We start from the raw sequence: 16455 nt of genomic DNA, 5'->3' as shown, positions 1-16455 counted from the left end.
AAGAATGTAAGAATAAAATGTTACTTTTAAGAAGAAATACAGACATGAGATGAGAGCAAGGATGGATCTCTCAGACTAGTGGTATATATTACTGAATACACTTATATCTACATTTACCATTAAGATACTAGTATACAGATACTATTTCCTTCTGGTACTCAGGGTTTTTTGTCTGGACAGTCCTAGCATCACTCTGCTAGGTTCTTCCTCATTTGGGCTCTTGTGTTTCTTCCCTTTAAGAATTTCCATTGTGCTAACATTTGTCATCTGCTGGAGTTTTTGTTTGTTTTGTTTTTTCCTGGAGTTTTATTTCAGTGAAGAAATAAATAACTGAAGTATATGATTATACTTCATGCAAACATTGAAGGAAAATCATCTTTTAAAGTGTAAGTGCTATCAATTTTTGATTCTTCAAATTTTACTGTAAAATTTGCATGTTGTCATTGCACAATTCTACGTAACATACCACCACCATTATTATCAACACATAGAATAGTTCCATCCATAACCCCCACAACTCCCTCAAGCTATTCCTTTACAGTGAAATATTACCCTCATTCCAAACCCCTGGTAACCATTGATCTTCTCTATTACTCTAGTTTTGACATTTTGAGGAGGTTGTGTGAATGGAATCATATAGTTAGGTAACCTTTTAAGATTAGTTTATTTCACTAAACATAAGGACACTGAGCTTCATCAAAATTGTATGCATTGATAATTCTGATTTTAAATATAATTCCATTTTATGAATGTACCACAATTTATTTCATTATTTCACTAAAAGGCATCTTAATTAAGTCCAGCTTGAGCGATTTTGAAATGAGCTGCTATAAACATCTGTTTATATGTATTTCTGTGAATATAAGTGTTCATTTATTTAGGATAAATTCCAAGGAGTAAAACTGCCAGGCAATAGGCAGGTATGTGTTTAATTTTATAAGAAGTTTTTCACAGTGGTTGTACCATTTCACTTACCTATCAATAAGGCATGAGAATTCTAATTGCTTCACATCTATTCTTGTCAACATTTGATATTGTCATTATTTTTACTTTTAGTTATTCTAACAGGTATGTAGTGGTATCTCATTGTTTTTTAAGTTGCATTTCCCTCATGAGTTGTGCTCGTCGGCATATTTTCTATGTTTATTATTTACTATCTTATACCTTCTTCAGTGAAGTGTCTAATCAAATAATTTAACCATTGTTTTAATTACCCTTTTGTTTACTTTCAGTTTGCTTATATTTAAAAAAGTCCTGCTGAGATTTTGATTAGAATTTCATTGAACGTACACTTCAATTTTGGGAGAATTAATGTTGTTACAATGCTGGATTCCTAATATGGAACGCCTGTCACTTGTCTAGACATTCTTTTATTTCTTTCACCATGTTTTCAATTTTGCCACATACACAGTCTGTATTTTTTCAATTTACATAAGCATTTAATTTTATGTAGCATTTTAAATGTTATTTTTATTTAAATTATAATTGTTCATAGAAATGTATGATCTATGATTGATTTGAGTGTTGATCTTATTTTCTCCCACCTTGTTACACTCACATCTTAATTTTGGGGTACTGAATGTGTGCTTCAGTTTCAACATGTCCTTAGCTCACACTTTCGTGGGTGTGGACCCATTGTAAATAGGATCTCAAAGTTCATTTCAATTAAAGTGTGGCCCAAATGAATCATATTTGGTTTTTATTTATTTTTTTCCACATGGGCAGGCACCGGGAATCGAGCCTGGGTCCTCGGGCATGGCAGGCAAGCATTCTTACCTGCTGAGCCACCGTGGCCTGCCCAATCATATTTAGTTTTAATCCAGATTACTGAATTGCTTAATAAGCACAATGACATTCAGACATAGAGAAGTTAGAAGTCAGAAATCAAAGGATCCTAGAAGAAAAAACACAGGGCATTGGAAAAGCCAAGGAACTCCAAGGATTATCAGCAGTCAGCCACAGAATGCCACATTCTTCAGGAACAAAGCATCACCTTGTTGGCATCTTGATTTTAGACTTCTAACCTCAAACCTGTGAGCTAACAAATTCCCATTGTTTAAACCTACCCATTGTATGATATTTGTTTTAGAAGCCAGGCAAATAAAATATTAGTTCTGTTTTTGGTAGAAATCCTTTATTTCATAATCCTATATCATTTTCTATATCTTCTATCCAAGTCTGCCAATCTGTCAATATTCCTCTTAAAATGAGAATCTGAGCAATAATTAATTGTATATGTTGTTTAAAATATCTCAATAACAAGTTATGTGATCATTTAAGAAACAGTATGAAGATATATGGAAAAGCAGCATGGTTTTTATTTACGATTTGATTTTTAAATTTACATAGCACTGGATTTTGTAATCTTCTAACTTTATTTACAAATCTTTACCTAGTGGTTTCAGTCTTTCTAAAAATATCACCTCTTTATGTGGGATAAAAACATGTTGAAGTAAAATAGTACTCACAAATTGTTAAAAGATTTGGCTAAATAATGATTCAAAATAATATAAGCAACATAACTCTAATGCACAACATGAATCAAACTGCCATTTTCAAAAAATAAAAGATTTTCTTCACTGTCTGTGAAGAAATTAACTGTTAACTGCACTTCTAGAAACCCATTACTTTGCATTTTACCTATATCTTGTGCCAAATTCAAATGCTAGGTAATTCCAGATTTATCAGGAAACAAATATTCTAAATCATTATCATAAAAACTATAGATATCAAATTCTTATATTTTGAATATAGAAAGACTACACAGATTAAGTGAAAAACCACTAAACTGAAAGGGATTTAAGAAAATGAATAGTAAAATGTTAAAAATGGTAAAACAAATACATGTTTTGATAGAAAGGGTGGTATAGAATTATAGATCCCTCTTTTCAAATAAGAGAAAAATTTATGTGGATAATTTCATAAAAATGTTCACTGCATGTAATGATAATCCAGACTTTTCTCAAACATTGTATCCTTCTCACCTGAAAAAACACTATGGATTTAAAATATTGAAGTCCTATAATCTAACTTCAGCATATTCACAATCCATCATGTATGGTCAAAGCTGCCATTTTATTTCAGATCAATTTGTTTGAGGTATATTTTACACCCATTAAAATACATCCATTTTAAGTATGCAACTCAATTAGTTTTCACAAAATTGTGCTCCTGTGCAACTGTCACCACATTAAAATATAGAACATTTCATCACTCCTGTAAACTCCTTGTGTTTCATCTTAATCAAACTCTCCACTCTCAGACTGAAGAGTCTACACTCACATCAGCTTTCTTTCACTATGGATTAAATTTCCCCTTTGTAAATTTTCATTTAAACAGAATAATTCTTCATATAATTTTTGGGGGTGTCTCGAAATTCATCCATGTTTTAAAATGCATACCAAATTAATTCTATTTTATTACTGGATATATTCCATTGAAAGGCTATACTGCAATTGGTTTGCCTATTTGCCTATTGATGACCATTTGACTTGTTCCCAGTTTTGAGCTGCTATGAATAAAACTAAAGTGTAATTTCAGTTCAGTTCCTTTCTTTTTATTTTTTTCTTTTGTATTTTGTATAGCAGGTGAATTGGTTTGAAAGGATATATGTACCCTAGAAAAGCCATGTTTTAATCAAAATCCCATTTCATAAAGATAGAATAATCTCTATTCAATACTGTATGCTTGAAATGTAATCAGATCATCTCCCTGGAGATGTGATTTAATCAAGAGTGGTTGTTAGGCTGAATTAGGTGATGAGATGTCTCTACCCAATTGGGTGGGTCTTCATAAGTTTCTGGAGTCCTGTAAAAAAGGAAACATTTTGGAGAATGAGAGAGATTTGGAGAGAGCAGAGAATGCTGTACCACCATGAAGCAGAGTCCACCAGCTAGCGACCTTTGGAGATGAAGAAGGAAAATGCCTTCCAAGGAGCTTTATGAAACAGGAAGCTAGGAGAAGAAGCTAGCAGATGATGCTGTGTTTGCTATGTGCCCTTCCAGATGAGAGTGGAACCCTGACCATGTCCACCATGTGCCTTTCCACTTGAGAGAGAAGCCTGAACTTCATCAGCCTTCTGGAAGCAAGGTATCTTTTCCTGGTGCCTTTGATTGAACATCTCTATAGCCTTGTTTTAATTGAGACATTTTCTCAACTTTAGAATTGCAAACTAGCAATCTATTAAATTCTCCTTTTTAAAAGCCATTTTGTTTCTGGTATATTGCATTCTGGTAGTCAGCAAACTAGAACAGTGGGGTTCACATTTTGTTATTTTTCCATGTGAGTATCCCCTTATTGCAGCAACAGTTGTTGAATTTTTGCTTGGTTCTTTTCTTTTTGTTGTTGTTGTTGTTTGTTTGCTTGTTTGCTTATTTCTTTGGGAAGTGTATGGGCCAGGAATCCAACCTGGGTCTCTCACATGGCAGGCAAGAATTCCACCACTGAACTATCCTTGCACCCCCTGTTCAATTTCAATTTCTCTTTTGTAAATGCTTAGTGACAGAATTGCTTAGTTGTATGGTAAGGATATGTTTAATTTTATTAGAAAACGTCAAGCTGTAATATTTTGCAATCCCACCATCAAGGTGTGAATGCTCCAGTTGATCCACATTAATACTTCCAATTGGTGATCTGCTGTGCTTCTTTATTTTGTGATATTCCCATTTTGTAGATGTATAGAAATATCTCATGAATTTAATCTGTGTTTTTCTGTGGGATTATAGCACTGAGCACCTTTTTTCTTTGCTTCTAGGTCATTTGTATTTCTTCTATTGTAAAATTTCTATTTAGATATTTTGCTTATATTTTATAGAATTGTTTTATTGTTTTCTAATTATTATGTATAAGGTAATTATTATGTACAAGATTTATCTATTCAGAATATGTCTGTTTTTGTAAATATAACTTGAAAGTATTTTCTGTGGCTAGCTTTGAATTTTCTTAAAAATATCTTTCTAAGAGCAGGTTTCTAATTATCCTTTGTTTTTCTTTTATTGTCTCAGATTTTTGTGGCCCAAGAAATATTTGCTTCTCCTCTAAGATCATGAAGATTTTCTACTCTTTTCCTCCAAAAATTTAATAGATTTACTTTTATGCTTAAACCTATGATTTCTTTACATTATCTGATTATATAAACAAGAACAGTAGTAAAAAATAATCTGAAATATGTAAAAGAATTAGAACATGATGCAAAATTTGACATATTGTGGAAGAAGAAATTGATCCTAAATTATACAATATCATTGGGACTATACAGATTAATGCACAAAAAATATATAATAGCATTTAAATAGGGATATTTAGGGATATTTTGTTCAATATAGAGAGGAATAATATTTACAATTCAATACAACTAACTCATGAACAAAAATATTTTGAAGAAACAAATTTTGGTGTCTACATAAATGGTTTCTATGGGGAAGTGGTAATAAAAGATAAAATGTAAAGGGCAGAAGATAAAGTTTCTACTATCAGATATATTTACTGTTCATTCTATGTGCAAATAAAGACCAAGTAATCTGGCTTAATTAAAATACATAGGCAATGTTTCTAATTAATTTTAGCTGATTCAGTCAAACATATTTTAGTAATTATTAAAGACAATTAATCTCAAAATGATCTAATTTTACATGCACTTCCCCTGCTAATATTACATTGTGAAAGAGGTAGCTGTAAGGTTCATGTACCGAACACATAAAGATATTAAGAGGGTTAATAAATTCATCAATATGTTCACTAAATATATGAGTTCCTAAAATTTATCAAGCATTATTCCAGGCCCTGGACAAACAACACTGAACAAACAAACCAAAGCAATCTCTTCATCTTGGAGCTTACATTCTGAACAAATCAGTGGCAAAATCTTTTCCAAATAATTCACAATTTGTTAGAATTTTTTAATTATTACTTTGCTCCATAAATCATTCTGGATACTTTCCCCAACACAGAATATTTCAAAACATAAACATTAAATTAATTATAGTTATATTTTACAAATATTAGTCATAAAATTCATATAATTACATTATTTATTGTATAAAATGGTTTAAAGCAAGAATATGAAACTATAAATAAAAATATTTGATACATGGTAGTTAAAAAGTGCTAGTGAAGATATAAGAAAAATTTCATATATTAGTAATATTCTCGGTTCACTATGCTAAAGATGACAGCTATCCCTTTTCAAATATAACATTAATGATGTGAATAATACTTCTCAATATTTGTAAATTCATGGGTATGTGAAATATATATATATCTTTGGTTGCATTCCCATTACACTGGGTGCAATCTTCCTTATAGCAGAGGCATTGATGGGTACTGTTCATCCTAAATCAACAGTACCTTCAATATCAACTGACATAAAAATATATACTCATTGAATATTTAACTAAATAATTAATAAAAGATTTTTGTGTTAAATTGTCAGCTCTACTTTGAAGTTGTTTGTAAATTTTCATTATGTTACCTCATTGCTCATGTGTACTTTTTCTCATAGATAAAAGGAAACAAGATTTCCATTATAAACTTTAGGCTATGTCTTTTCATTTTTTTAATATCTTATTGACAAATCTTCACACACATAGATTCCATATGTGGGGTATAATCAATGGCTCACAGTATCATTACATAGTTGTATATTCACCAGCATGATAATTTTTTTAGAACATTTGTATCACTTAAGAAAAAGAAAAAAAAAAAGAAAAGAAAACTCATACATACCATACTTCTCACCACTCCCTCTCACTGACCACTAGTATTTTCATCCACCCCTTATTTTACTCCTTATCCCCCTATTATTCATTTTTAGCCATTATTTTTGCTCATCTGTCCATACACTGGATAAAAGAGGCATCAGACACAAGGTTTCCAATAAAACATATTCACATTGTGCAAGTTTTATCTTTATACAATCATCTTTTAGTATCAAGGCTACTGGGGGGCTGCAAAAGTGGTTCAGTGGTAGAATTCTCTACTGCCATTCAGGAAACTCAGTTTTGATTCCTGGTTTATCCACTTCCCAACAAACAAACAAAGAAAACAAAAATTCAACAATGATGCTGCAATAATGGGATTCTGACATGGAAAAATAATGAAATGTGAGTCCACCATACACCACACAAAAAAAAAAAAAAAAGAAAAAGAATCAAGACTACTGGTACACAGTTCAACAGTTTCAGGTACTTTTCCAGCCACTCTGATGCACCATAAACTAAAAAGGAATATCTATATAATGTATAAGAATAACCTCCAGGATAACCTCTTGACTCTGTTTAAAATCTCTCATCCAGTGAAACTTTATTTTGTCTCATTTCTCTCTTCCCCCTTTTGGTCAAGAAGACTTTCTCAACCCCTTGACACAAGGTCCCAGCTCGTCCTGGGAGTTCTGTCCCATGTTGCCAGGGAGATTTGTATTGCTGGGAGTCATGCTCCATGTAGGGAACAGGGCAGTGAGTCAACCTGCTTAGTTGGCTTAGAGAGAGAGATCACATCTGAGCAATGAAAGAGGTTCTCTGGAGGTGACTCTTAGGCCTAATTTTAAGTAGGCTTAGCCTATCCTTTTCAGGAATAAGTTTCATAGGGACAAACCCCAAGATCAAAGACTTGTCCTTTAGATTTGGTTGCCCCCACTGTTTGCAAGAATATCAGAAATTCTTCAAATGAGGAAGCTGAATATTTCCTTCTTTCTTCCAAGTGCCCCAAGGGGACTTTGCAAATAGTTCTTATTCACTAGCCAAATCACACTGGGATATATAAGGGCACCACACTGACCTGGACAAACCAACAAATTCTCACTCCCTATTCAAGATTCTATGTATTTATCATGTTCCCCTAAACTGAAGATACAAATTAAATTAGGTAATGCACTACCCAAAATATAAGTTTTGACCCAATTAAACACCTGTCCCTTTGGTCTCCCGCAGAGGTTGAAGTATTAAAATATGGGTGATATCATCCTTTACCCTGTATTCAACTCTACCTCAGTCCTATATAGATCAGCGTCTTTCATATCGCTATTTGAAGTCTGATCCTTTCTTCAATGTTTTAAACAACTCCTACATGGGGTTTTGCTGACTTTCATAACTTCAGAGTTCTAACTCTGAGTCTTAGGTGTCACATACATACCCAAAGTTTCTGAGAACTACCAGGTTATATGCGAACAGGTCACTATCTCAGAATTTAGAAATTACAGTTATAGCTCCTGAATATATATGACTGCTGTGAGAGTTTACAATCTAAGACCCTTTACAAAAGGCTTCAGCCTGATAATCCAGGCTCTCCACTTCAGTTCACGAAGATTTTATATTATATTTAGTCCATATGATTGACATGATATTATTTGTCTTTTTGTTCCTGACAATTCATTCAACATAAAGTCCTTAAAGTTCATACATATAGTTGCCTGACTCACAACTTCATTCCTTTTTGCAGCAGCTCAGTAGTCCATTGTATGTATACACCATATTTCCCTCTTCCATTCCTCAGTCATTGTATCCGTAGGCTAACTCTATCCATTGTGAATCTTGAACAGTGATGCCATAAACACCAGTGTGCAGATGTCCATTCATGTCCCCACTCTAAGTTCCTCCAGCTATATACTGAGCAAAAGGGTTTCAGAATTATATGTCAAGCCCCACTGGTAGCCTCCTGTGGAATCACCACACTGCCTTCTATGGGACTGCACCTCTCAGTTTCCCTACCAATAGTGAATAGGTACCTCTCTTTCTCCACATTTTCTCTAGCACTTGTTTCTCTCTGTTCATTTTTAAACAACTTTATTCACACATCATACAATCCAATCTAAGTATATAGACATGGCTTTCCCAGCATAATCTATATGAAGACATTTCCTTTTCTTCCACCAAGAGCCTATACTCTACAAAGATGCCCCCCCATTGACAATTAGTTTTAGCATAATGGCTTTGTTACATTCAGTGGAAACATATTACAGTGTTACTATTGATTATAGACCCTAGTTTGCATTGATTGTAGTGTTTCACGCATATCACCCATTTTCAATATCTTACAATGTTGACATTCATTCTCAATCATGAAAAACATTTTTTCATTTGTGCTTTTAATCACCATCACTGTCCACTCTAGCCATTCCTAAATTATACCATCTCAGTCTTTATCATCCATCTTTCCTTCTGGTTTCATACGTACCTCCAGCAATTCTATCTCAATCATACTCACATTTGACTTTGTTCAGAGTACTTATATTATTGTGCTACAATCAGAGAGTATTGCGCTATCCATTTCTGAACATTTACAATCAATCCTGTTGCACAATCTGTAGTTTTTTAGCACCAAATGTCAAATCTCTTCTGAATTTCTATCTCTTGATAACCTGGGGATTTTTGACATGTAGAATTATATCATCTGCATCAAATATGGATGACTTTTATTTCTTTTTCCTGTCTAAGTGCTCTGGCTAGAACTTCCAGCGCAATATTGAATAAAATGGTGACAGAGAGCATCCTTGTCTTGATGCTAATCTTAGAGTGAAAGTTTTCCATCTTTACCCATTGAAGATGATGTTAGATGTGGCTGTTTTATATATTCCCTATACCATGTTAAGGAACTTTCCTCCTATTCCTCTCCTTTGAAGTGTTTTCATAAAGAAAGGATGTTGAATTTTGTCAAATGCCTTTTCTGCATGAATTGAGATGATCATGTCAGTTTTCCACTCTCATTGGTTAATATGGTATACTACATTAATTTATTTTATTGTATTGAATCATTCTTGCATTCCTGGAATAAATCCCACTTAATCATGGTGTATAATTATTTCAATGTGCTGTTGGATTTGATTTGCAAGAATTTTGTTGAGGATTTTTGCATCTTTATTTATTAGAAAGATTTGTCTATAATTTTCTTTTCCTATAATATCTTTATCTGGCTTTGGTGTTAGGGTGATGTTGGCTTCATAGAATGAATTAGGTAGCTTTCCCTCCTCTTCAATTTGTTTGAAGAGTTTGAGCAGGATTGGTACTAATTCTTTCTCAAATACTCAGTAGGATTCATGTGTGAAGCTATCTGGTCCTGGAATTTTTTGCATGGAAGCTTTATGATGACTGATTCAATCTCCTTACTTCATATTGGCTTGTTGAGGTCATCTATTTCTCCTCAACTCAATGGTTGTTCATGATTGTGCTAGTTTGATTCTGTGGTGGATCCCAGAAAAGCCATGCCCTTTAATCCTCATTCAATATTGCTGGGTGGGAGCATTTGATTGTTTCCATGAAGATGTGACCCCCCCCCCAATTGTGGGTGGTAACTTTTGATTAGATGATTTCCAGAGAGGTGTATCTCCACCAACTGATGGTGGAGTTGCTTACTGGAATCCTTTAAAAGAGGAAACAGTTCGGAGAGAGTCCCTTTTGGTAGAGCCATGAGAAAACCAGTAGATGCCACCATGCTCACCATGTGCCCTTCCAGCTGAGAGAGAAACATTGTATGTCATTGGCCTTCTTGAACCAAGATATCTTTCCCCAGATGCCTTAAATTGGACATTTCTATAGACTTGTTGTAATTGGGACATTTACTTGGCCTTGGAACTCTAAACTAACATCTTATTAAATTTCCCTTTTTAAAAGCCATTCTGTTTCTGGTATATTGCATTCAGGCAGCTAGCAAACTAGAACAATTCTGTTCTAGGAAGTTGTCCATTTCATCTACATTGTCTAGTTTATGAGCATATAGTTGCTCATTGTATCCTCTCATTACATCTTTTGCTTCTGTGAAGCTGGTGATTATATCTGCTCTTCCATTTTTTATTTTATTTATTTGCATCATACCTCTTTATTTTATTTTTTTGTCAGCCTAGCTAAAGGCCCATTGATTTTATTGATTTTCTCAAAGAACCAACTTCTGTTTTCTTTTAATTTTCTTCATTGTTTTCATGATCTCAATTTCATTTTTTCCTGCTCTAATTTCCATATATTTCTTTCCCTTTGTTTGCTTTGGGGTTAGTTTGCTGTTCTTTCCCCAGTTCTTCCAAGTAAACAGCTAAATCTTTGATTTTTGTTCTTTCTTATTTTAATATAGCATTAAGGCAATAAATTTACCTGTTAGCAATGCCTTTGCTGCCACATATAAATTTTGATATGTTGTGTTTTCATTTTCATTTGTCTTGAGATATTTACTAACTTATCTTGTAATTTCTTCCTTGACAATCAGTCGTTTAAGAGTGTGTTGTTTAGCCTCCATATGTTTGTGAATTTTCTGGCCCTCTGCCTGTTATTGATTTCCAACTTCATTCCATTATTATCTGAGAAAGTGTTTTGTATGATTTCAATCCTTTTACATTTTGACCCAACATGGGGTCTATCCTTGAAAATGATCCATGTGCACCAGTGAAAAATGTGTATCCTGTTGTTGTGGGGTGCAATGTTCTGTAAATGTCTGTTAGGTCTAGTTCATTTATTGTATTATTCAAATTATTTGTTTCTTTATTGATCCTCTGTCTAAATTTTCTGTCCATTGATGAGAGCAGGGAATTAAAGTCTCTGTCTTTTATGGTAGAGGTGTCTACTTCTCTCTTCAGTGTTGTCAGGGTTTGCCTCATGTACTTTGAAGCACTCTGGCTCAGTGCACAAATATATATGATTGTTATGTCTTCTTGTTGAATTATTCCTTTTATTAATGCATACTGTCCTTCTTTGTCTCTTTTGTTTTATATTTGAATCTAACTTTTCAGATAATAGTATCGCTTCTTGCTCTTTTCTGATTGTTGTTTGTTTGAAATATATTTTCCTAACCTTTCATTTTCAAACTATTTTGGTCTTTGGGTCTAAAATGGGTCACCTGTAGATAATGCATAGATGGGCCCTTTTTTAAAAAAAAAAATCCATTCTGCTATTATATGTCTTTTGATTGAGGAGTTTAATCCATTAATGTTTAATATTATTACTGTAAAGGCAGTACTTTCTTCTAGCATTTGGTCTTTCAGATTTTATATGTCATGTCTAGTTTTTCCTCTTTTTAGCTTGACCTATAGTCTTCATTTATACACTCTTCTCCAGACCTCTCTCTCTCTCCTGCTTTTTCCTATCTACCTATAGTGCTCCCATTTGTATTTCTTACAGACTCAGTCCTTTAGTCAAAAATTCTCTCAGTGATTGTTTTTCTGAAAATAATTTTAATCTCCCCCTCATTTTTGAAGGACAATTTTGATGGATATAGAATTATTGGAGGACAGTTTTTTTTTTCTTTTAGAATCTTGAATATATCTCATCACTGTCTTTTTGCCTCCATGATTTCTGCTGAGAAATCCATACATAGTCTAATTGGGCTTCCCTAGTATGTGATGGATTGCTTTTTTATTGCTGCTTTCAAAATTCCTTGTCTTTCACAATCAACAATCTGATCAGAAAGTGTCTTGGAGTATGTCTATTTGGATCTATCCTGTTTGGGATATGCTGTACTTCTTGGATCTGTAATTTTATGTCTTTCATAAGAGATGAGAAATTTTCAGTGACTATTTCCTCCATTAATCTTTCTCCTCTTATCCTTTCTTTTCTCTTTCTGGAACACTCACAACATGTATATTCATGCTCTTCATGTTGTCATTCAATTCCCTGAAACCCTGTTTATGTTTTTCCATTCATTTTTCTATATTTTCTTTGGTGTGTTGAGTTCTAGATGTCCAGTTCTCTAGTTTACAGATCTTTCTTCTGACTTTTCAGATATGTTTTTGTGGGCTTCCACTTTTTTTTTTTTATCACTTCTATTGTGCTTTTCATTTCCATAAGTTCTTTGATTTGTTTTCTCAAACTTTTGAATTCTTCTTTGTGTTCACTCAATGTCTTCTTTATATTCTCCTTCAACTCATTGATTTGATTTTTGATAAGATTTTCCATGTCTGTTCAATCATCCTGTATTAGTTGTTTCAACTCTTGTATCTAATTTGATGGGTTGATTCATTCTTTGACTGGGCCATAGCTTCGATTTTCCTACCAAGACTTTATTTATTTATTTACTTTTTTGCTAGTCCTTAATTAATGTATTCTGGAGGTTGTTTTCACTCTTTCATCTAGGGTTTTCTTGCTGAAAGGCTTTGTTCTCTATTTCTTCTTTGACATTTATTTCAACATATTCTAGACATCTAGCATAGGTTCTGTTTAACTGATCAGAATTTTTTTAGTTCTCCTCTTTCTTGCCCTGCCTATATGGAGCTTTTTTTTATTGAAGAGGTTCTCCTCAGATATTATAGACCACAGTCAGATTTTCCTAGAACAGATAGGCCCACATTTCATGACTAAAATGTAGCCAGCAACAATTTTCCCTGTGGGTGAGACCTGTCATGTTGTCAGACTTTAATATGAAATTTGTTGACTCTGCTTTTCCTATCCTGCCCAGTATTTGATACTTGTCTTCCCACAGCTTCCTACCAGCTTAAAACGATGTGGTGCCTTTAATTTCAGCAAACTGCCTGGCAGGGGTGTAGTTTAGACAGAGGTGAGGTTGTAGGATGGCTTTAATTACTTCAGTTTTCCAGTCCCTGGGGACTGAATTTCTTGTAGGAGGGATTCCACTTGTTTGGGCCTTGCTTTTCTTTTGGGGAAGATACACCCTTTAGATAATTGACTCCTTTCACTTAACTAGTTAATTTTTCTCTCAGACAAGCTTAATTCTGCCCTTGCCTGGGGCAGTACTGGAGTCTGGGAGTGCTCCCAGCTCTATCTAAGGAGCTGTTAAGGAATAGGAAAAAAAAAGCTCTTTCAGAGCTGGAACTCTGTTCCTTGGGTTTGCCAATCAAGAGCTAAAGTTGGTACATGGCTTTTTGTATCTCCAGTCTCTATGTGCCCCCTTTTCTTTGGGTTCCAGCCATTTTCCAGTATTTTGTGCTGCCCAACTTAAAAGGCCTAGGTATGTTTTTCCATGAGCCCATTTTCCTAGTACCTTTAGTGCTGATTTCAGGTTTACCTGTGCTGGGGGACTATTTTCAGTAGTCAGACTTTGTTAATTAATTCTGCATTTGGGGCTTGGTTGAGCTAAGCCCTTGCTGCTAGTAAAATCTGTTTCCTTTCTCCTTGGGGACCCAGCCTGCCATGCCTATGAGGAAGGGGGTCAGCTTACATGGCTTGTGGGATTTATAGTTCTGTGTGGGGTCTCAGCCATTCCACCTAATCCAGGCTGGTGTACAGTGTGTTTCCAGGAACTGATGTTTACCCAGCAGTTGTTCTGTACTGTTCATAGCTAGCTATTTACTAGCTGCTCTGGAGGGCAAACTAAATACCACACCTCACTGTGCTGCCATCTTGCCTCCTGATTCCACTATGTCCTTTGTGACAGGAACTTTCAAACTAATAAAAATATGCAACCACTAAAAAGATACATATTCAATTTCTAGTATCCTCTCTCTAGATTATAATTTTAGTACTCAAGATTTTGTTCTCACTTTCAACTTCCCTTCATTGTTATTTCATGCCAGGATGATCTATTCATATATCCCCAAGCAATATTCTCTATTTTTGGTACGTGTCTATTTTAGATAGATAATCTGTGAAAAATACCCAAAACAGTGACAAAATTCTTCAGTAGTTTAATTCTCTTTGGTCAGTATTTTAAATTATGAAAAATAATCTATAGATCAAATATGAAATTGCAACAAACAGCTTTGCAGCTACTATCCAAAATCATCTGGGGAGCACCAATTCACCATAGAAAAACAGCTTGTAGCCAAGAAGTTCTCTAATGAAGCAGAGAATGATATATATCCAAGTTCCTTACTGTCCTTATGGAATTAAGGAAATTTAGAAGAAAAATATAGGAATCAATATACCTCAATTTTTACTCTATCATCAGGCATTCAATCACCAGAAGCACTCTTAACACATGTACACTCATCAAAACTACTGAGTAAGTGCACAAAGAATGCAAACCAGAGAGATACATCATTTGAAATCTAATCTAAAGAGAGTTTTAAAACAGAGATCTTGACAAAGAGCCATACACATTCCTTTTAGGACATTAACAGACTAATATAGAATTATCTACATTAAAATAAGAAAAAAAAAAACTCCAACATTTAGTCTATTTAAATGTATTCTCCAAGAATATTAGGGAAAACAATGTAACTTGGAGAGACAAATGAGAATACACTTTGGGTGAACTCTGACTCCAGAAAATAGGAGAAAATCTGAGATAACAACAGAGCAGTTAATGAGGAAAATAGAGAGTTTGAAACAAAAAGGAAGACAGTTTTGAAAAACAGTTAAGACAGTAAAATCCTACAACCACAGTAGAAGTAAAAAAAAGAATTTTTTTAAATATAAATCTTGATACCATAGAAGGTGAGTAAAGCATGAGGATAGAGAGTTTATTAGGTGACTACTGTTTTCTAGGAAACTGTTTGTTTCCTAGACAATGAATATTTATACAACAATGAATAAAACAAACAAATATCTCCAGCAATTCTTCAGTGGCTATACAGTAATAATAAAATAATTAATAAATTTTGTACATACTTCATTAAAGTTGGCAAGAACTCTAGAATCTCTGTTCTAGGCAAGAGGTAAGGTGTGCCCAGGCTTTGCAGTTTTAAATAGGGTTTCCTTAGTAGTCCTAACTCAAAAGGTGACATTAGAGCAAAATTAAGAATAATGACAAAGTATTAATTGTGATCTGGGGGATTACTCCAAGCAGAGAGAAGATTTTGCATAAAACACCTTATATAAGAAAGTAGCCAATGTTCTGGGTAACAGTAGAGATCAGACTGTCAGAAACAAAGTGAGGACAGACAACGTCATTAAAAGATGAAAGCAAAATACAACCAGAGTCAAATATTCTAGTGTCTTTGAAGTTAATATAAGAACTTTGGCATTTCCCATGAGTGAAATGTAAGTTTTTGGAGGGTTTTATTTGCAGCAGAGCAACAAAATTTGCTATATTTTGAAACGATCTCTTTGGCTTCTGTGCTAAGAAAAGTCTGAAGTACAAGTGTGGAAACAGGGAGATGATTTGAAAGCAACAGTGAAGTGGTATAGAGTATCCAAATTCTGGAATATGTTTTAAAGTAGTGTAATGAAAATGTCCTCGTACAGTGGATATGGGGTAATTGAAAAAGGAAGACGCAGAGGGTGATTTTGAAGTTTTTACCTGAACAACAGGAAGGATGGCGTTGTCATTATCTCAGATTGGGAAATTTTAAATATGTGAAGTCTCAGATGACTCATATTTGAAATGAGATGATATAAAGAAACAAATACATTAAGACTTTAATTTAATTAAGAGTAGATGCATGGGCTGGAAATATTATTTAGAGATTGTGAGCATAAAGGTGATATTTAAACCCACGATAGTGAGCAAAAGCTCTGATGAAGTAAATATGGTTAGAAAATAGAAGAATTTCAATGTAGATAGGTATACAAATATTACATTTTATTACATTGTAATTTTACACATTATTAAATATTGAATAACTAATACCAACCCCGCATACTAACT

General features: G+C 33.8%; 1 long non-coding RNA gene across 1 annotated transcript in view; it reads left to right on the top strand.

Moving 5' to 3' along the window:
- LOC143678914 (uncharacterized) overlaps nt 1–16455 on the top strand; it is a 91974-nt gene that overhangs the window by 57385 nt on the left and 18134 nt on the right. The gene's annotated exons all lie outside the window — the stretch shown is intronic.

Source organism: Tamandua tetradactyla, chromosome 4 (genome assembly GCF_023851605.1).
Source record: "Tamandua tetradactyla isolate mTamTet1 chromosome 4, mTamTet1.pri, whole genome shotgun sequence".
In the NCBI taxonomy this organism is placed as follows: Eukaryota; Metazoa; Chordata; class Mammalia; order Pilosa; family Myrmecophagidae; genus Tamandua; species Tamandua tetradactyla.
This window is presented reverse-complemented; position numbering and strand designations above follow the sequence as displayed.